The sequence below is a fragment of the Canis lupus genome, chromosome 2 (genome assembly GCF_048164855.1).
Source record: "Canis lupus baileyi chromosome 2, mCanLup2.hap1, whole genome shotgun sequence".
NCBI classification, from domain to species: domain Eukaryota; kingdom Metazoa; phylum Chordata; class Mammalia; order Carnivora; family Canidae; genus Canis; species Canis lupus.
The window spans coordinates 11580102-11586101 of NC_132839.1; the positions used below are offsets into that span (position 1 = coordinate 11580102).

Below are 6000 nucleotides of genomic sequence, written 5' to 3' on the forward strand. Positions count from 1 at the left end.
CTAAGAGACATCGTATCCATAACGGATCACAAAAAGTGGGGAGAAGGGGGTGGACATTAGCTCTACAATAGAAAGCTGAGATCCCACACTTAGTTTCCAGGTCTGCACCACCAGATTCCGAGCTCATTGATAAAGGGAGAAGCAGGTGCCCTTGAGAAAGACTCTGACATGTTACTATATGATTATGCGATAAGCTGTCATCTAAATTCTGGGAATAAACTCTAAAAAATACTTACATATACATAGAAATATGCATAGAAAAAATATCATTTGATTTATTATTTGTAAAAATTAAAACTGGATGAGAAAACTACCTTTCAAGAAGGAATTATTTCAAAATATTTGTCTCACCTGTATATTGGAATGTCATGCAACTATTTAAAAAAAAAATGAGAACCAGGCTTCCATGTGCTGATATTGAAAGATCTCTATGAGATAAAGCTTTTAGGATAGTATATACAATTCCATATAATTTATTTAATAAAACAACCATATGCTTCTATGCACAAAGATAATAGTTTAAATTAATTCTTAATGAATATCAAAATGTACCCCAACTGTTAATGGTTATTTAAAAAGCATAGTAACAGAGAAGATAAATGAAGTTTAATTATAAGAGGGAAGTTAAGAGACTTATAATTTTTTAATGTATATTTTAATGCATTGCTTGAATCATTTTCCTAGAGTGGTGCATTCATGTCATATTTGTATAACCTTTTTCAAAAAAAAACAGAAATGAGACATTTAAAGCATCTTTTACCTGTGTGCCTTCCACCATCATAATTTCCTTGTTCCTCTAAGCCAGAGATAACTATCATGAAAATTGTGTATTTTTCATTCTTTTTTTTCTTTTTAAAAATAATATTATTTGTACCTTACATAGATAATCCTAAGCAAGAAGCTTACATCTGTTGTATATTATATTATTTAAGTTATTTTGTATGTATTCTGTGACTTACAATTTTTAATACCACTATATTGAAAGTCATGGGGTTTATTTCTATTTTGGTCCATTGCAACTATATTCAACTGTAGGACTAGAACATAATTTATAACTAAGGAATTACTCTCATGTTTGTCTTTTTAAAAATACACATCAATGAATCACCCTCCTTCTTCTTTTCATATTGGTTTTTATGCTACAAAAAAAAAAAATCCTTCTACATACCACTTAAATTTAATCAAAGTACTTGGGTATATACATTTTTTCAGTGATAAACAGGATCTTTCATTGTCAATTTTTTTATTCAGAAGTGTGTTTTCAATTTCTAAATATATGGCGGGTTGTTAATTTTTTAATTAAAATCTCCATAGGCAGAAAAAAAGTCTTAAAGTCACATGTGAAACCTGCCCTTATGGTCTTTTAAGTGGTAAGTTTAATGAATTCTCTAATATAGTATATTCTTCAATTTTTTTAGTTTATTCTTTTTACATTCATTAGATCAAACTTTTAATTTTGTGCTACCAAATCTATATTATAACTTCTTTTACAGAAAGATATGTTAAAACCTTAAATTGTTTTGTAGTATTATCAATTATTTTTTAAAATGTTAATTTTACTTTCAATATTTTAAAACTAATTACTACCTAAACACAAGATCAGAATTTTCACAGCTTACAGGTTGACTGAAGTTTTATTATGTATTGTGACCTTTTTTATTCCTAGTAATGTTTTTAGCCTTAAAATCAATTATGCCTACTTGAGTGTAGCTGTGAATTTTAGTATTTTCTGTTGAGTTATAGCTATTACAGAAAGGTAAAAATGTAGATCTCGGTTAATTAGTTCAAAGTATACATACCTACCAGATGAAGAAATCCAACATTGCCAGCATCTCAGAATACCAAATTTTAGTGTTGCCTGTTTTTGAACTCTATAAATAGAATCATAAAATATGTATCATTCTGTGTTAGAGTCTTTTCTTATTTATCTGTAGTTCAAGTATTTTATGGTATTTCATTCTATGAATATACTATACAATTATTTTATCATTCTACCAATGATAGACACTGAAGCTGTGACAAATGTAAAACTGTGTCAAATAATATTGCTATGAATATTACTATATTTTTCTTCTGGTGCCCACATGCAGTTTTTTTCCTGTCACATGTTTACCAGGAAACAGAGTTGTCAGATAAAATACAAGATACCAAGTTAAATGTAAATTCTAGATAAGCCACACAAAATATTTTATTATATGTATTTACCAAATAGTGCCTATGTGCATTTACACAGAACAAGATTCTCCGGTGCTTACGTGAGATCTACATTTAACTAGGAATCAGGCAGTTTTGTTAGCTACATTTGGCAAACCTGCATAGAAAGAAAAATAAAAATTTAAAAACCTCTTTTTAGTCAAGGATGTATTTACTATTTTTAGAAGCTTTTTTCTTAGGCCTTTCACTTTTCTATATCTTCTTGGATTAGGATTTCATTTGTACTGTGAATTTTGATTTGTCAAGTTTTAGTTTTCTTTTCCAAATGGCTACCCAATTATACTTGAATACTTTATAGAAAAGACCTTTTTTTCTCTCTCCTATGTAGTTCCACTTTGGGTTTGATGAAAGCTAAAATATGTAGGGATGTTAGGTGGGATGATATTAAACCTATTGATCAATTTGGGAAGAAAGGACATCTTTAATATTTTCAGTATTCAAACTGTGAACATGGCATATGATTCCAGTAATTGAAGACCTTTTTTTCTGAAACTATTTTAGTGTTTATGTGTGCATCTCGAATATATTTTGTTAGGTTTATTCCAAAACATGTGAAATTGTGCTGCTATTGAAGTCAAGTTTTATGAAATTATCCATAATTAAGATGGAACTGTTTACCAAAATTTGCTGCTCTTTCCATATACTTTTAACAGTTGTGATTTTTGTGACTGAAATTACTCCCTGTCGTTTGACTGTAAGATTTATTAAAGCAAGAATTATATACAGTTTTATTTACATTATATCCACAGTGCCTAGCTCAATTGGTGGCACATAGTAGGCAGTGACTTGAAAATTGGTTGTCAATTCTATTCTAGAATATTTTGATAAGCATGCTTTAGAAACAGAAATGCTAACCTTCACCACATGCATAGTAATCTTCTAACAATTTCTTTATGCTAGAAAAACATGAGACTAGTCCATTTGAATTTAGATTAGGAAGAGAAAGTTAGGAAGTAATTATCTACAGGACCAGATAGGGGAAAATTGGTGAAATGATCTTTAGATTTCACTCTTGGGTATTTAAAATACAGGACATACGAGTTCAGAAAAACTATCAAGATTGCTCTGCATTATCATAATCCAGAATAAAAAATGGATCCATTGGTAAGACCCTGTGTTTCATTTAGTTCAGAAATCCAGCTTTTTTTCAAGGGGCAAGAGTCAAAATACTTGTAAAGAAAGAAAACAGAATAGGAAATCTCTTAAAAAAAAAAAAAAGAACTATGTTTGAAAGCTTTTAAAATTAAAAAAGGGAATATTAAACCTTCTCTCCAATGAGCTGATTAGAACATTGGTCTCACCCTGTGAAGCTCCACAGAGTTATAATATCAAAGGATTAAACAGGACAATCAACTCTTGGTTAAGTATATGAAAAGCATCATAATAGACTTTCCTAGACATGAAAAGGACCTATCACTCTATCAAAGATGAATTTTATCCCCCTTGTCAGAGCACGCCTGCAGTCTGTGAGCATTGCTGTCATCCTTCCAATTACCAGTCTTCTCCAACGTAAACAAATAGAAAGGCATAATATTGTTCAGTCTCCTTAGTGATTATTATCCTTTACAAAACAATCAGTAAAGGAACAATTATTTTTATGTAACACTGTATGTTAACTATACTGGAATTAAAATTAAATATTTAACAATTATTTTTATAATGTGAAGAAGTTATGCAGTCCGTGTATATTGGAATATACGAAGAAAACATATATATTCTAATAGATAGCATGTGTATGCATCTTTTTAGGAGGGGTGTGGTTCACTAAAGCAAACAGATGAAAACAGTGTGGTAGGTACACAAACCAGAGATGATTAGGTATATGAAATGAAAAGATATTTTCTGGTTTCTTATAAATATTTAAGAAGCACCTGGGTGGCTCAGTTGGTTAAGCATCTGTCTTTAGCTCAGGATATGATTCCAGGGTCCTGGATTGGGTCCAAAATCAGGTGCTCTGCTCAGTGGGAAGTCTGCTTCTCCCTCTCACTGTCCCTCCGTGCTCTCTTTATCTCTCTCTCAAATAGAGAAATAAAATCTTTAAAAATAAATAAAATATTTAAGAGAACACTCACTATAATTTATATTTCATTATAATTTTCTTTTTTAATAATTTTATTTGATTTTTAAACGTATTTTTTATTTTATTTGAATTTAATGATGATTTGACATGTTACATTTTGAAATAACTTTTAAGTTTTAAAAATAGAGCAACAAAAATAACTGCTCCTGATGTTGCCTGCCCCCTCTTTTTATTTGCAGGCATAAAATCATATATCAGTAGCCTTGTGGGTAAATGCAGATACAAGTAAAGTAATGTGCTATTTTAATTTAAATGCAAAATATTTATTGCTCTTACATAAAGTCAATAATATCCATACTGGTGAATAAGTGCTTCTGATCCAAATCAATTTCTTAAATTACATAAAAATTTATTATAGCTCATAACTTTATATTTCTCCAGATACTGTGTAAATCTTTGAAAACAATTAGCAAATCCAAAAGCACTTTGTACATCTATGAATTTTTAATGCTCCTTTACATGCCATCTTTCTTCCAAGTTGAAAAAAATAATCGCTTTAAATGTCCCATCTCTCTTCAAACCCTTTAACTTCCAGCACTAAGGCAACTATGTAGAACATAAATAACATTAATTTTCATGGCTAATGAATCAGACAACATTATGAATGGATTTTCAACTGGTATAAATGCCTTCCAGTCACACTGCCTCCTATGCAGTCATTGGCTGAATAAGTATGAGACAACCTTCTTAGATGACATGAAGGCCTCTGAAGAAATGCCACATTTTTCCTGATGTTGAAGGGCTAATCATTGAAGAGTATGGGAGGTGATTAAATAAACAATAGAAGCTGAAAATGGTGGCAATGAAACTCTTCCTCATAGGGTCAAAAATTGTACGTCTTATTCAGATTCAAATGATACATTTTACAGGGAGTGTCTTCGCTGGAGCCTGGCTACTTATTAGCAGGCTTTAAACAGCAGGAATACCGTTGTTTCAGGGAAGGGTTGTGAATGTAGATTTAGCATTAGTTAAGGAGGGTGATGAATACCAACTCCATTAAATAACCAGTGTTAATACTCAATTTTCATCATTATTTAATAATTTCTTTTATTTTTATTTTTATTGTTTTAAAGATTTATTTATTTTAAAGAGAGAAGAGGTCTAAAGTGAGCAGGTCAGAGGGAGAGACTATCTAAACAGGCTCTCCTTTGATTATGGAGCCCAATGCTGGGCTCTATCCTACAACCATGAGATCATGACCTGAGTGGAAACCAAGGGTCAGATGCTTAACTGACTGAGACACCTGGGCGCTCCTTGTTTTTATTTTCAATAGGGATTTTTTTTTAATCTGTCAGAGAGAATTGTGTTCAGCCATTGTCTGCAATGATAAAGGAGCAGAATTCTATGTCTGTGCTTCAGGGAAATTAGACAACACTGGTGATATCTGATGAATTACTGAGCTTAAGAGGCAGACAAATACTAGCTTTCATATCTTGATTTTCACTTGATTTTGGCTGAAGGAAGTATATGCGTGAATTAGGAGTGTTGTTACAAGTTAGAAATGGAAATAAATGGTAAGATGGATTGGGTCCCAAATGTTGCAATAAAACAGAGTTTGAATCGTATGGAAACAGAGGCTTCAGAGTTTTGGGGTTTTTTTTTTTTTTTTTTTTTTTTTCCTTCCTTCAAGAACTTCATGTAGCACGGCTCCTGAGAGGGGGGACAAAAAGCTAACCAGAGAGGGCAAGATAGGCCAAGAGCACAAT

The 6000-nt window shown here is 31.3% G+C and overlaps 1 long non-coding RNA gene across 1 annotated transcript in view; it reads right to left on the bottom strand.

Moving 5' to 3' along the window:
- Nucleotides 1–4229, bottom strand: part of LOC140612311 (uncharacterized) — a 28818-nt gene extending 24589 nt beyond the window's left edge. Inside the window, exons 1-2 of the long non-coding RNA XR_012013580.1 lie at nucleotides 4086–4229; nucleotides 1800–1871 (exon numbers count right to left, since the gene is read on the bottom strand). This is a non-coding gene — a long non-coding RNA (uncharacterized lncRNA). The remainder of the gene's footprint in view (nucleotides 1–1799; nucleotides 1872–4085) is intronic.
- Nucleotides 4230–6000: the final 1771 nt, after the last annotated feature.